Raw genomic sequence first — 15,807 nt, 5'->3', positions numbered from 1 at the left:
AGTAGTCCTTGTTGTGTTGCTGTAAGTATTGTACTTAGCCGCTAATACACCGATCGATCCCACCTACAACGTTCTTCTTTGCAGCCTCTATTGTTCATTAAACAAATTGCAAAAGATTCACCAAGACAGATGTCCAGAATACTGTGGAATTTTGTCGAAGAAAACAAGAGGTTTATGTATCGGGTCGATGGGGTCCAACCACTTCCGTGGATTTTGTAACGTCACGCGCATAAATCATATCCAAAGGAGTTTTTCAACCGGAAGTGTGGCGGGAATTTTAAAATTGCACTTTATAAGTTAACCCGGCCGTATTGGCATGTGTTGCAATGTTAAGATTTCATCATTGATATATAAACTATCAAACTGCGTGGTCGGTAGTAGTGGGTTTCAGTAGGCCTTTAACTTATAAAGTGCAATTTTAAATTTCCCGCTAAACTTCCGGTTGAAAACGTCTATGTATGATGACGTATGCGCGTGACGTCACTAGTTAAACGGAAGTATTCGGACACCATTGAATCCAATACAAAAAAGCTCTCTTTTCAGCTCAAAATTCCACAGTATTCTGGACATCTGTGTTGGTGAATCTTTTGCAATTTGTTTAATGAACAATGAAGACTGCAAAGAAGAAAGTTGTAGGTGGGATCGGTGTATTAGCGGCTGGCTGTAGCAACACAACCAGGAGGACTTTGACTTGGATAGCAGACGCGCTAGCCGACGCTAGCCGCCGACCGCATCGATGATCGGGTGAAGTCCTTCGTCCTTCCGTCGATCGCTGGAACGCAGGTGAGCATGGGTGTTGATGAGCAGATGAGGGCTGGCTGGCGTAGGTGGAGCGCTAATGTTTTTATCATAGCTCTGTGAGGTCCCGTTGCTAAGTTAGCTTCAATGGTGTCGTTATCAGCAGCAGTTAAGCTTCGCCCAGCTGGAAAGCATTAACCGTGTAATTACAGGTCCAGGGTTTAATAGTATTGTTGATTTTCTGTCTATCCTTCCAGTCAGGGGTTTATTTCTTTTGTTTATATCTGCATTTGAGCCCGATGCTATCACGTTAGCTCCGTATCTAAAGTGTTTCGCCGATGTATTGTCGTGGAGATAAAAGTCACTGTGAATGTCCATTTCGCGTTCTCGACTCTCATTTTCAAGAGGATATAGTATCCGAGGTGGTTTAAAATACAAATCCGTGATCCACAATAGAAAAAGGAGAAAGTGTGGAATCCAATGAATCCTTGTACCTAAGTTACGGTCAGAACGAAAAAAGATACGTCCTGCACTGCACACTAATCCTTCACTCTTACGTACCTCATCCACGAATCTTTCATCCTCGCTCAAATTAATGGGGTAATCGTCGCTTTCTCTGTCCGAATCTCTCTCGCTGCATTGAAAACAATGGGGAAATGTGAGCAGCCCTTCCTCCTGTGACGTCACGCTACTTCCGGTACAGGCAAGGCTTTTTTTTATCAGCGACCAAAAGTTGCGAACTTTATCGTCGTTGTTCTCTACTAAATCCTTTCAGCAAAAATATGGCAATATCGCGAAATGATCAAGTATGACGCATAGAATGGATCTGCTATCCCCGTTTAAATTTTAAAAAAATCATTTCAGTAGGCCTTTAAATTGTTCTCAAATAACTTAGTTATGTGTTCTATTCTGATGATGAACAACAAATTAGCGGGGACATTACAAAACCATACAATGGTCTCTAAAAATGTAAATAAAATAAAAAAGTACATGTAGGATTGTCAGTAACTGCAATACTCAATATGTATTCATTTGGTATCTGATCGATACCAACATGTGCAGTATCGCTCGCCGCAATGGCACAGACAGCCTTCCCAAAAAATATTGACTCTTGTTTACCCTCTCACTGTAAAAATTAAACAAATCAATTGATTGTGCCATTGACATAACTGAAGCTTTTTCAGCAAGTTTGAAAAATAGTTTTTTCTAGATGTTTCTTAAGCTGCTGCTGAAGTCCTTTCTGGTTTTGAGAACCACTGATTTAAGACATGTTCAGTGTACTTTCGTTTGAATGTGTCACGATGTCAGTTCCTCTTAATGGGAGACTATTAGGTTTGGCTAAAAAAGACAACACAACAAATACTATGCAGTATTTGTATCAAAATGTGAGGAATGTAGGATGTCTGGTGTCATTTTTTGCATTTCAGTCAAGCCTTATTGAACCCCACCAACAAAAAAAAGACACTCACCTCTCTCTGCTGTCACCAGTCCGCCTGCCTCAAATTTAATCCAAACCGCCCGAATAAATCCAAAAAGTGAGACGTGGAGTCATGGAAAATGTGAGCAATAACCTCCCTAGAGATGATTTAAGCCATTTTAGCTACTTGAAACATATATTTTCCACGTTATTTAATTCAGGAGAAAACTTCCAAAGCCCATCCACAGCAAGTATGGCACGCAATCCCAAACTTGAACGCTTTTTTGGGTCGAAATCCAGCGGTTACAGAGTTAAAAAGAAAAAAGAAGCTGTCTGGTTTAAAAATGTAAAGATTAGTGCATGTGGAGAAAGCAGCGACTCTTAACTTTGTTCCTGTTAGTGTTTCCACCGTCCTGGCGACACTTTATCGTCAAGAGATAGTAACAAAGCGCCAATACGGAGGTGGGATTTTCAAAGTAAAAGAGAATCGGGATCGAGACCGTGAAAATTGGTGTTATAGCTCGATGTGAGCTATCTTTTTGTATAAATGCACTAATTATACATTGTCTTCTTATTTCTTAATCACACTTTACAGTCCAAAACACTACTAGTGTCATGCTGTGGCTTTATTTTGTAAAACCAAAAAGGAAGCACATGTCTTAACCCTAGGTGATACTACAAAATATCTGCAAGCGTTCCCTTCAGGGCTGCAGAAGTTTTTCCCGACGCCACGATGGAAACATGGCGCAGTGGTTAACTTGTTACGTCACGTAAACTTGTGATTCCCTCTAGAAACACATTTAGAAATAAAAATAATGACAAGGCAGCCAAAATGTAATCCTGGAATGTTGAGAGTTCTTGAAATCTTACCACAAAATTCACATATTGTGAAGATACACTTTATTTTGCAGCAGGTGTGCCATACAAAACACATATTATAGCCCAATTACAATTCCTTTAGCATGATATTTTATTGTACAAGACAACAGTGCCAACAGGGGGTGAATTTTAATTCAACTTAGTTGAAGTTTCTGCAGCCTTGTGGACCAAGCAGACATGTTATTCATCCACTGTCGGCCTCCAACTTCTCAGTTGTCAAGGTCCCTTTGTGGACGCTTCCTCAAAACAGCTCAGTTTTCACATAGTAGACATATATCCAATATGGAACCTATATCAAGTTACACATCTTTGTTCAAACAGAGTGCATAAAATCAGCAACATGTAGACTTTTAAAGCTATTTTAAAAACAACAATGTATATATTTAGGTACCCTGTATTCATCACCAGTCACCACAATATTGAAAAATAAAATTGTGTTGGTTACAACCAGTCCAAAACGTCTATATAAGGCAGGCCTGGGCAATTATTTTGACTCGGGGGCCAAATTTAGAGAAAAAAATGTGTCTGGGGGCCGGTATATCTATTTTTAGGAACACTAATACAAAACCTCACAATTATGTCTGATTGAATGCTAAAAACGTTACGACAGACCGCCTTCAAAAAATTAATGTAATTTTACACTTTTCTATGAACGATAAAACATTTAATATTTACAACATATGAACGTCACACCCCCTCTCGTTTGACAAAAATGCAACAAACACAGCGAAATATGAACGCGAAGGGTAAAAAATAAACCCACCTACAATCTGATATATGTGATATATCACTAAGCTTTAGAACTTTGTTGTAAAAATCTCCTTCCGCATCTGTCCCTGACACCAGCATTTCAGTCTCTGGAAACACCCTGTGGAAACGCTCCCCACCCACACTGAGCTGCTGGGATGTAGATTACCATAGTAACTAATTAAATTACCATAGTGACTAATTAAATTACCATAGTAAAGCGCAGATTCCAACCATTGAAATACTTTTTGTAGTTCAAGACTTACGGTCATTAGAAAACATCACTGCACTTCATAATGGCAGCTACAGTTTTCATCTTAAATATCTAAAACAATTATTTGGGAATGCCCGGCGGGCCTGATTGAAAAGCTTAATGGGCCGCATGTGGCCCCCGGGCCTTAATTTGCCCAGGTCTGATATAAGGTATTTCCTTGTGGAAAATGCACAAACATGCATTTCCAATGCTATTACATTAAATACAGCCGCCAATAAGCGTTAATAATTACAATAAAGGCTTTAGTGCCCTCTTGTGGTCAGATAGTGTAATTGGAAAATATTGTAATAATCCAGGAATGTAGGCTCATACAGTGTCTTTGTATGTCTTGTCTTTATTGCACAAAATATATGCGATTCAACTACACAACAACTCCAATGTGCGTCTTCCCTCTTTTTCCGGCAGTACTTGAACCCTTACTTCCTATCAACAACGTCACTTCCCTATCTCTCCCCGGAAGTCCCGCCCCCCAGCCAAAGTCATTGGCTAACACCCCGTAGCCAGCCGCTACATCATATAATATTACTGTAAGTAAAGTTTTTACGTTGATCAAGTTTATTGCATTTTTCGATGTAGAAATCCGAAAATCAATAGTTTGAGATACTTTTAGTAACATGATGACTTTGCCTATGCAACAAACAAAATATGATGTACCTTATAAAAGTTGCAATACTGTATTAGGTCTATTGTTTGGATTGTTAATAATATTATAAGAGTACGGTTGCTGATCTGACAAACACTGCATGATTACAAAACAATCCACATCAATGGCACTCAATCTTTTACACCAAATAGCACCGAGATAATATTTGTGTTACCAAATCTCACTATAAACTGATTTACGTGGCGAATTATGTTGAGTTCAGGTACTCAAAACCGGTAAAAAGCTGGACGGATGGAGGAATTATTATTTACTGTCGTCTAATGCTAATGTTAATGCATAATAATAAATCTTTAGAATTGTAGCATGCCGTTTGAGTATTTACTGCAGTGTGTGTTAGATAATTTAAACCACGGTATAAAATAATACACTATAGTCGATACTACGAGTGATCAGCTGTTGTGATAAACTTACAGGCATTGTCAAAAAAAGATATTACCAGGAGTGGGGTTCGAACCCACGCGGACACATGTCCATTGGATCTTAAGTCCAACGCCTTAACCACTCGGCCACCCTGGTGTATAGCACAACCGAGCGTGCAATGTTGTAATTATCAAAAACCCATATCGGTATGTTTGTTCAGACGCTAAATGAGGTTTACGCACATGATAAAACTCGCAGCTAACTTGTCGAGTAGCATTAGCAGCTAACAGTGTTGTCGAGTAGAAGGACTTGAAGCGACACGATGAGCAAAGTTGTGCTAGAAGTCTTAAACCAAATCCGTTTCATCAATCGCTACTACATGCTATTAACTGTGTGTTGTAAAGTTACCATATTGTGTCCAAGTGTTCCGTCGATGTCCACAACCTATCGATATCTGAAACCCACCGCTACTGCTACTAAAACTACCCATCGAAAGCAGCTACTTCGTGTAGACGGTCATTAATCGGCTGATATGCCCAGAATGTCGTAGAATTTGTACAATAACCTTCACAGGGTTCTTTGGCGTTAATTGTTGTTTTACTCCACACTAATCCGAAGGGGGCGCTAACATTGCAATGTCATCAGATCTGAATGTCATTTTTTGTAAAGGAGTTTATATACTAAATCAGAATCAGCGTGATTGGCGAAGTGTCTTTAAATGAATTTGACTTGGTAGACTGTGCTCACTTTGCTGAATGATTTTGACTGTTACATTTACATGACGTCTTATCAAGATTGTTGCCTTGCATCAATGCAAGGTTATGCCCTATCTTAAACCAGGGGTGTCCAAAGTGCAGCTCGGGGCCAGGGGCGGATTAAGAAATTTTGGCCCCCTGGGCCTGACATGGTCTTGGCCCCTCAACCCCCCGCGCGTGTGGGCGCACACACACGCACGCACTATGCAAGAAATACTGTATACTGTGAACAGACATGCACACTGTACTGTACAGAAGAGTGCACATACTGCACACACACTATTAGGTATACCACACAGACACTGACAAGCACAGGTTTCACACAGACACAGGGGGAGGGGATAAATGGCCTAAAAATAAACATTTTTGAAAATGATTACGCCCACTTCAGTGATGGTGCATTGGGTCATTTGAGAGATATTATGTATTGGAAGTTGGTAGCTATCATGAAATAAACCCCCCAACCCACCCAAAAAACTAAATCGGACATGATTTTTGCCCCCTTTTCCTCCCTTCTATCATTAAAAATAAAATAATATCTTAGGAAAACACATTGGCATAACGGCAGCTGTGCAGCAAATTGAGGCTCAAAGTCTGTATCTATTTGTGGTTAAGCTTGAGGAGAAGGAGAAAGGTAAAATGATAACATGCATCGGAGAGCACCACAAAGAAAGGTGTAGGCCAGTTCATGGTACAAGGGCTGCATGCAGGTCAAGATAGCCCATTTCCAAGAATGCTATAGTGGCTGGACAGGCACTGGACATGTCCTGAACTCAGTGTCAGACGTGGCTGCCGAATACTTGGATGAAGTGAAGCAGCTGACAGATCTCATGCTGCCCCATCTGAAGACTGTCCTGGCCAGGCAGAGGATGGATGAGGAGACCTTCCCAATGGACCCTGTCAGTGAACAGGCTAGTAACATTGATGGCACCCCTGTGCACAACATTGGGATGGAGAGACAATGTGGCAAGGTGGACTACAAACTGAAGAAGTTGGGCACACTGAACGCAGTCAATAGGTCAATAATTTTACAGAAGAGCCAGGAGCTTCAGAGGTTTCAAGGCAGCAGCACAAGCAAAAAGGGAGGTTGAACTCAACTGGAGTAAATTCATGAAGGCAAAATTCGAGAGTTGGGCAGATGAGAAACAAGAGATGGCTCAAAGAAAGGAGAGTAAGAGACTAGACATGCTGGACACACTGAAATCTTTTGATGGCCCCTTCACGATAGTGGGGAAGTTGAAAAGTTCCTTGTGGATGAAAGTCTGCACAAGAATGCAAAGCTGCAGAGAATGAAGCTTGAGGTTCAGTTTGCCAGAGAAAGCACCAAGCTTCTGCCTAAAGTCAATCCTATCTTCACAATCCAGGTGACACTTCCCAGAAATGGCAAAAGTGCAATTCTCCAAGTCATAATGGATACTTAGAATTTTATGGTGGTGGTAAGTATTCATGAAAACAGGTAGCCTAACATTAGTGAATGGGTGAATTCTGGAAATAACCTAAAAATCTTACACAGTGCACCTTTAAGCAAGGGGTTTCTTTCGTGCTTTCAATTTTGCAAAATCATCCACCACATCATTGAAGTCCAACTCTCTTGTCAGCTCACTCTCAATTGCCATTAGAGATAACGCATTTAATCTTTTCTGAGTCATTCTTGTGCGCAGCTCATTTTTTACTCTTGACAAAAGAGAGAATGAGCGTTCTCCCTCACAGTTACTGACCGGTAGAGTGAGAAAAATCTGTAGCGCAATGTATGTATTAGGAAACGTAGGCTGTAGTCCAAAATGTATTATTGTTTTGAGCAGTCCTGAAGGGGTCCTCTCCTCATCAGTGTTGTTGAGCTGTATAAAAGATTTGAACTGTATAAGCTCCTGTCCAAGACTTTCATTGAGGTCAGATGGGTATGATTCAGTGAGAATCTTGGCCTTGTGAAGGACTGAAGCATTGGACTCTGTATCCAAAGAGAAAAGGACACTGAACAAATTGTTCAGATGTTTGTAGGCCTCCAGACGGTGATTAAGGCTTGAACTCAGTTGATCAATAGAGGCAATAAATGTCTCTATTTGAAACAGTTGCCTTCCCTCAAGCACAACATCTGGGGATGCTGATTCATCAGCAAACTTTTTACGTTTCCTCGTCCGTTCAGCCCTGTAAGATGGGGTGCCACCCAACATGTTTAAGGCTTTCTGCTCAAAATGATCAAATAGATCTCTTTGGGAGAGAACAAAGGTGCGCAGAGATTCCAGCAATCTAACTGCTGTACCAAGGTCCATGTCTGCTTTTTGAAGTTGCAGACTTGTGGCCTGAAATCTGGACAGAACAGTGTCCCAAAAGCCTGCCATGAAGGCCATCTCAAGTGAATCCAGCTTCCGCACTAGACTGTCAGCTTCAGTTCGTGTGTCTCGTTTCTCTGTGTCATCAGTGGAAATAACCTGTAGTGCTGCTTTTATTTTACTGTAGTTCTGCCACAGTGCTTTGGTAGATTCTGCACGGCAACTCCAACGCGTGTTGGATAAAGCTTTAAGTGTGAGATCTATGTTGGAATTGCCAAATACCCTGTCCCATCGGTGTGTGGATGCAGTTGTGAAGTTGTAAATAGACTGAGTCAAGTCAAAATACTTAGAGACTTCATTTCCACATCTGTCAATGCTGTTGACTCCCACCAAATTCAAAGAGTGAGCTGCACATGGAATATAGTGTATTAATGGGTTGCTTTTCTTTAAGTGAGCCTGCAACCCATTATACCTCCCTGACATGTTGCTGGCATTATCATAAGCCTGCCCCTTGCAATTTGACAGCTCTAACCCTAGATTTTCCAACACAGACATGACACAGTTAGCCAAACTTTCACCTGTATGGCTAGTAATGGGCTCAAAACCCACAAAGCGTTCAACAACACTGCCCTCTTTGCTAACAAAACGGAATATGAATGTCAATTGGTCCACATGAGATAAATCTGGGGTTGAATCCACAATGATAGAGTAGTATTTGCTTGCTTGCAGTTCATCTGCTATAGCCTGTTTGGTTTTTGCACCCATCAATTCAATGAATTCCTCACAAATGGTGGAGGACAGATATGAGGTATTACCTCGACCCATCTGCCCAAACTTTCTGATGTGATCCTTTAGAAAGGGATCAAATTCAGCCAGGACCTCCAGAATACCAAGGTAGTTCCCATTGAGAGGAGACCCTAACGATTCATTTTTACCCCTAAATGCAAGGCCCCTTTCTGCAAGGAATTTAATGACTGCAACAACTCTTTGTAACACCTGCCTCCAATAGCTGCTCTCTGCCTGAAACTGTTTGAACAGGTCTGCATCAACTGTGGCACCTTTGGCGCGGTTCAAGACTGCTTGCATGCAGGTTATGTGCTCAGCACTTCGCTCATGTTCACCAAATCTTTCTGAGTGTTTCCAATCACAATAGCCTGTCACAAAAGAATGCGTTTTTGGGGAAAACAGTTTGCATGCAAAGCAGTAAACATTACCAGTAGAGGGAGAGTACATCAGCCACTCTCTTTGTACTCGTTGTCCATTGGGCAAGTGTGAAGTAAAATGTTCATTGTTTAGGCATCGGGTTTTGCCTCCTAGCCCACTGTTCCTCACAGAAGCTGGATAATGGCTGTGACGGTTGTGAAATGATTTTGCACCTCTTTGAATAAGAACTTCCTTCATTGACTCAGTGAGGGTCTCAGCCCATTTAGCGGGATCACTAGGTAGAGTTGTCACTGTAGATGGTGTTGAAGAAAGATTCAGCTCATTTTCTATGCTGTCCAGAGGTGCAGTGACCTCACATTCATCCGAGCAACTGGCTACTGCTGAATTGGTTGAATCATAAGCATCAGAAGCATTTGGTTCAGTGTCTACACTTGTAGTGGTCTCAGGATCTTGGGAGCTACATGCTAGCTCAGGTGCATTGCTAACCTTAGCTGAATTTGCAGTAGCATTTATAGAATTGCTTTCAGCAGATGTCTTTGTACTGAAGAAGCTGGAGATATTTGGAACACTCTCAAGTAAAACTGATTCCTTTTTTTTCTTTTCTTGCTGAATTTTTTTTCTAGCTCCTCCACTTAAACGTTTATGATCCATATTTCCCTTCTTTCTTTGCACATTGGCTCTTTGCCTATCACAACAGATAAACCAACTATGTGTGTGTGTGTGTGTGTGTGTGTGTGTGTGTGTGTGTGTGTGTGTGTGTGTGTGTGTGTGTGTGTGAGTTTGTTTGTGTGTTTATGATCGGTGCTGCTTCCTTCAAGTGTGTGAGGTGATTTAGAAAACTAGCAACCCAGCATCAACACTCCAAAGCAGAGAATAACAGCTTACTAGCATAGACAATTGAGAGCAGAGAATCAACTGATTCGTCTGATAGACAGCAGGAGAGCAGAGTGGTCAGTGATGATCGAATCAAGAAAATGTCTAAATGGCAAGGGAACAGACTGATTTGTACTGAGGAGAAAGAGAGAGAGAGCCAATTACAGTGAAATATATTCCAAAAGAGCCAAGTGACTAGCTGAAGGCAGGGACAAATGCCTTGGAGTGACCAACAAGAGTGCAAAGTACCAAATGGCAAAATGTGGAAAGACCAACAGGCAGATCTGCTTTTACCTCTTATCTTCACAACCAAAAAGTTGCTAAATGATGTTTTCAGTCGCTAGCCAGGTATGGCCAAAAGACGCGAAATCTAGCGGCAAAGTCGGTCAATCACACTGACAGTGAAACAAATATTTTGAAAAGATAATAATTGTACACCTTTGTGCACTTTAGTCTTCTATCTAAATATTTTCACAAAGGACACCAAGGCAGCTTGCTAGCTATGATGGGAGCAACAATGTCTGATAGACAGCAGGAGAGCAGAGTGGTCAGTGATGATCCAATCAAGAAAATGTCTAAATGGCAAGGGAACAGACTGATTTGTACTGAGGAGAAAGAGAGAGCCAAGTACAGTTAAATATATTCCAGAGCCAAGTGACTAACTGAAGGCAAAGACAACAGCCAGATACCTTAGCAGAGACCAACAAGAATTCAAAGTACCTAATAGCAAGATGGCGAGACCAACACAATAAATTGTATTAGGATTTAATTTATTAACGTTAATCTTAACAGCCAAAAAGTTGCTGAATAATGTTTGTAGTCGCTAGCCAGGTATGCCCAAAACAAGAGTCGCTAAACCTAGCAGCAAAGTTGCTTAATTGCAACACACTCTAGGATTCAGGGGAATTAAGGATAATAAAGATATTAATTGTACAACTTTTTGTACTTTTTTTCTAGTTTTTTGAGTCGCCAGCCATGTATGGCCAAAAGTCGCTAATTGAATGCCAACGTTGCTTAATCGCCAACACACTGGGACTCACTGAAGGACTGACTGAATAAAAAAGATAATTAAGATAATTGTGTACTTTTCTCTTCTGATATTTTCTCTAAGGACCCCAAGCTATCTGCAAGCAGCAATAATGTCTGACAGACAGGAGAGCAGAGTGGTCAGTGATGAATGGCAAGGGAACAGGCTGATTTGTACTGAGGAGAAAGAGAGAGAGAGAGCCAATTACAGTGAAATATATTCCAAAAGAGCCAAGTGACTAGCTGAAGGCAGGGACAAATGCCTTGGAGTGACCAAGAAGAGTGCAAAGTACCAAATGGCAAAATGTGGGAAGACCAACAGGAAGATCTGCTTTTACCACTTATCTTCACAACCAAAAAGTCGCTAAATGATGTTTTTAGTCGCTAGCCAGGTATGGCCAAAAGACGCGAAATCTAGCGGCAAAGTCGGTCAATCACACAGTGAAACAAATAATTTTAAAAAGATAGTAATCGTACAATGTCTTGTACTTTTGTCTTCTTTCTTAATATTTCTCAAAGGACACCAAAATGTCGCTATCTGCAGGCAGCTTGCTAGCTATGATGGCAGCAACAATGTACCTTAGAGTGACTGACCAACAAGAGCTCAAAGTACCTAATGGCAAAATGTGGAGAGACAGACACAATAAATTGCATTAAGATGAAGAGAACTGTTGCTATTATTAATCTTAACATCAACCAGAAAGTCGCTAAATGTCACCAGCCAGGTATGGCCAAAAGTCGCTTAATTGGCCACACACAGTAACAGAGAAACTAACAAAAAAAAGATCATAAAGATAATAGTTGTACAACTGTGTGTACTTTTGTCTTCTTTCTAAATATTTTCCCAAAGGACACCAAAATGTTGCTATCTGCAGGCGGGAGCGTGCCTATGTTCCCCGGGTCCTATGTTCCCCGGGTCCTATGTTCCCCGGTTGTTCCTGGGTCTTTGTATGCGACCGGGGAACTTAGGACCCTTTTTCTAAAAAAGGGTCCTATGTTCCCTGCATTGTATCTGGCAAAATTGCGAAATTGTGCCCTGACCAAAACCATCCCTAAACCTAACCTGTCACAGGGCGTTGTGGAGCACTTTTTTTTGGCGAAATTGTGCCCTGACCAAAACCATCCCTAAACCTAACCTGTCACAGGGCGTTGTGGAGCACTTTTTTTTGGCGAAATTGTGCCCTGACCAAAACTATCCCTAAACCTAACCTGTCACAGGGCGTTGTGGAGCACTTTTTTGGCGAAATTGTGCCCTGACCAAAACCATCCCTAAACCTAACCTGTCACAGGGCGTGCGGCAGCAGATAGAGCAACTCAAACGCGAACTTCCTTCCTTCGACAACTTAAACGCGTCTCTGTCATGCGTGTCTGCGTGCGTCTTACTTAGTCGCGCATTGGAAGCAGCGGGGAACATAGAACCCTTTTCTGGAAAAAGTGTTGTACGTTCCCCGCAGCGGGGAACATAGAACCCTTTTTTTTAAAAAGGGTCCTTAGTTCCCCGGTAGAGGGGAACATAGGACCCGGGTAACATAGGGACGGGGAACATAGGGATGACCCGCTGCAGGCAGCTTGCTAGCTATGATGGCAGCAACGATGTCTGCCAGACAGGAGAGAGTGGTCAGTGACGATCGAATCGAGAAAATGACAAAATGGGTCAAAGACCAAAAAGTTATTAACTGACAGCAGTGACAAATGTCAGACTGTAAACTTTCTCGAAAGAAAAGGACAAAATGGGAAGATGCTGATAATAACAGCAAAATGGAAAATATAAGAATTTCCAAGTAATGCTCAACTCAAGTGTGTGTGTGTGTGTGTGTGTGTGCGCGCGTTAAACTTCTTGTTGAATGATTTCAAATTATCTCTGAGTCTGAACTGAGGGAAAGGAAACCAAATTTTGAGCAGTCTCTCACGAGTTCAAAATACCAAATGAGGAGATTCTAAAAGAACAGACCGGTTTATGAAAGACTTGATGGGGGAGGGGCACAGCTAAGAATACTTGAGTGAGATTCTGTGATCCAAATTCGAGATAGAGCTTTTTGATAATGATAATTTGTCAGAGTAAGGTTGTGTAATCAAAATTTGAGAATGAGCTTTGTCAATCAATCAAGAATATTTGCATTAAGTTCTGTGATCAAAATTCAGAAACAACCTTTAATAATTGATAAAGAATATGTGAGTGAGGTTGTGTGATCCATCCAATTTGAGAATTAGCTTTGATAATAATGATTGAGAGCCTCTGGCCCTCTGTGGATCATGGCCGCGGGGCCAATTTTGCCTGGCCCCTTGGGGCCTCTGTGGGTCGTGGCCGCGGGGCCAAGTTGGCCTGGCCCCTTGGGGCCTCTGACCCTCTATGGATCGGGGCCAAGTTGGCCTGACCCCTCGGGGCCTCTGGCCCTCTATGGATCATGGCCGCGGGGCCAAGTTGGCCTGACCCCTTAGGACCTCAGGCCCTCTGTGGGTCGCGGCCGCGGGGCCAAGTTGACCTGGCCCCTTGGGGCCTCTTACCCTCTATGGATCGTGGCCGCGGGGCCAAGTTGACCTGGCCCCTTGGGGCCTCTGGCCTTCTGTGGCTCGCGGCCGCGGGGCCAAGTTGGCCTGGCCCTTTGGGGCCTCTGGCCTTCTGTGGGTCGTGGCCGCGGGGCCAAGTTGGCCTGGCCCCTTGGGGCCTCTGACCGTCTATGGATCGTGGCCGCGGGGCCAAGTTGACCTGGCCCCCTGGGGCCTCTGACCCTCTATGGATCGTGGCCGCGGGGCCAAGTTGGCCTGGCCCCTTGGGGCCTCTGACCGTCTATGGATCATGGCCGCGGGGCCATGTTGGCCTGGCCCCTTGGGGCCTCTGGCCCTCTGTGGGTCGCGGCCGCGGGGCCAAGTTGACCTGGCCCCTTGGGGCCTCTTACCCTCTATGGATCATGGCCGCGGGGCCAAGTTGGCCTGGCCCCTTGGGGCTTAAGATTATTATTTTTGCAAAAGTAGTTTTGCTTGGGTCGCGGCCGCGGGGCCAAGTTGGCCTGGCCCCTTGGGGCCTCTGGCCCCCTGGGCCTGGGCCCGGTAGGCCCGGTCATTAATCCACCTATGCTCGGGGCCAATTTTGGCCTGCAGTTCGTTTTTTTATTGGCCGTCGACAGATTGTAATTGTTTATTAATTTCATTTTTGTCCAGATTTGTTATTAGTATAGTGCTGTCAAAGGATTCAACCCATCCATCCATCCATCCATTTTCTACCGCTTGTCCCTTATTTTTTAAAATCGGGTTTTATTCACACTTTTGAAATTGGATTAATCATGATTAATCACAAGAAATAGTAGAAGTTTTACTCGCTTGTATAATTTTAATTAACTTGAAAAATGTAATTAATTTAAGAAATACCCAAATACTAATGCAATTTGTTAGAATAGATTAGAAGGTAAAGGAGCAAAATAATTTGTGTGATTAATCTGCATATATACGTGATGGACAGCCCTAGTTATTAGATATTACACAATTTAAGTTAAGTTAAAGTTAAAGTACCAATGATTGTCACACACACACGAGGTGTGGCGAAAGTATTTTCTGCATTTGACCCATCACCCTTAATCACCCCCTGGGAGGTGAGGGGAGCAGTGAGCAGCAGCGGTGGCCGCGCCCGAGAATCATTTTTGGTGATTCAACCCCCAATTCCAACCCTTGATGCTGAGTGCCAAGTAGGGAGGTAATGGGTCCCATTTTTATAGTCTTTGGTATGACTCAGCCGGGGTTTGAACTCACAACCTACCGATCTCAGGGTGGACACTCTAACCACTTCCTTTGTCACCTAAAACACAAAGCTAACACGCATGTTTTGTCCAGCTATCTTAGCATATATTGATGGACAATGGTTTGCTTCGTGTATTCTACACTAAGGTTATCCAGGGTAAATCCCACCTAACCTTATCCTTGTCCACACACACACAATGGTCGTTTAAGACCACCTCCCTCCCCTCCGTCCACCGGCGCAACGTGACCTAGTACGCATGCGCGGACAATGTGCACGTCATAGTCACCTCCAGTGTTGCTTTGTGTGCAAGTTCTTAAATTTAAATTATTTGAACAATATCCAGTGTTGTGGTATTTCAATTAACTGGAATCCAGTGTGCTGTGGGGCCCTATTGTAGTGAATCACACCTGAACCATCATAAATTAATCAAATCTTTATTGGACACGTGAAAGTACACAATGTGATAAAGAACATTTTACATCAATCAATCTAGGGATCTAGATATCTGGTCAGGACACTCCTCACTCTTTTGCCTTCACCTTCATTGTCCATTCGTTTTTGGTGACTTTATGTACTCTGGACCTAGATGTTGTGTCCGCGACATACATGGCGAACAATAATTGATACAGTCTGCTTTGCCAGTCCAGAAGCATTCACCGTTTTCTGTAGTCTTCCCTCGACAGCCAGGTAATACAAAGCACATGCTACCTTTTTTTATCACATCCATGGGAGCCCGCATTCTCGTTGTCTCTCCTTCGACAATTGGATGAAGTTTTTCCGTAAGTAGAATCACAGCTGATCTGGCGCTAGCCACCGACCGCACGGATGATCGTGGTGAAGTCCTTCATCCTTCCGTCGATCGCTGGAACACAGGTGAGCACGGGTGTTGATGAGCAGATGAGAGCTG

The 15,807-nt window shown here is 42.8% G+C and overlaps 1 protein-coding gene and 1 non-coding gene across 4 annotated transcripts in view; both read right to left on the bottom strand.

Annotated features, from left to right (window-relative positions):
- utrn (utrophin) overlaps positions 1 to 2,566 on the bottom strand; it is a 393,845-nt gene extending 391,279 nt beyond the window's left edge. For all 3 annotated transcript variants that reach the window (XM_062044584.1, XM_062044587.1, XM_062044585.1), the window contains exon 1: positions 2,208 to 2,566. The gene's annotated coding sequence lies outside the window, so the exon portion shown is untranslated. The remainder of the gene's footprint in view (positions 1 to 2,207) is intronic.
- A 2,586-nt stretch (positions 2,567 to 5,152) lies between these two features.
- On the bottom strand, positions 5,153 to 5,235 carry trnal-uaa (transfer RNA leucine (anticodon UAA)). The gene has a single exon. It is a non-coding gene; the product is annotated as a tRNA-Leu (tRNA).
- Positions 5,236 to 15,807: the final 10,572 nt, after the last annotated feature.

The sequence above is a fragment of the Entelurus aequoreus genome, linkage group LG04, assembly GCF_033978785.1.
Source record: "Entelurus aequoreus isolate RoL-2023_Sb linkage group LG04, RoL_Eaeq_v1.1, whole genome shotgun sequence".
NCBI lineage: Eukaryota > Metazoa > Chordata > Actinopteri > Syngnathiformes > Syngnathidae > Entelurus > Entelurus aequoreus.
The sequence above is the reverse complement of the archived record's forward strand: the minus strand, read 5'-3'. Positions and strand labels throughout refer to the sequence as shown.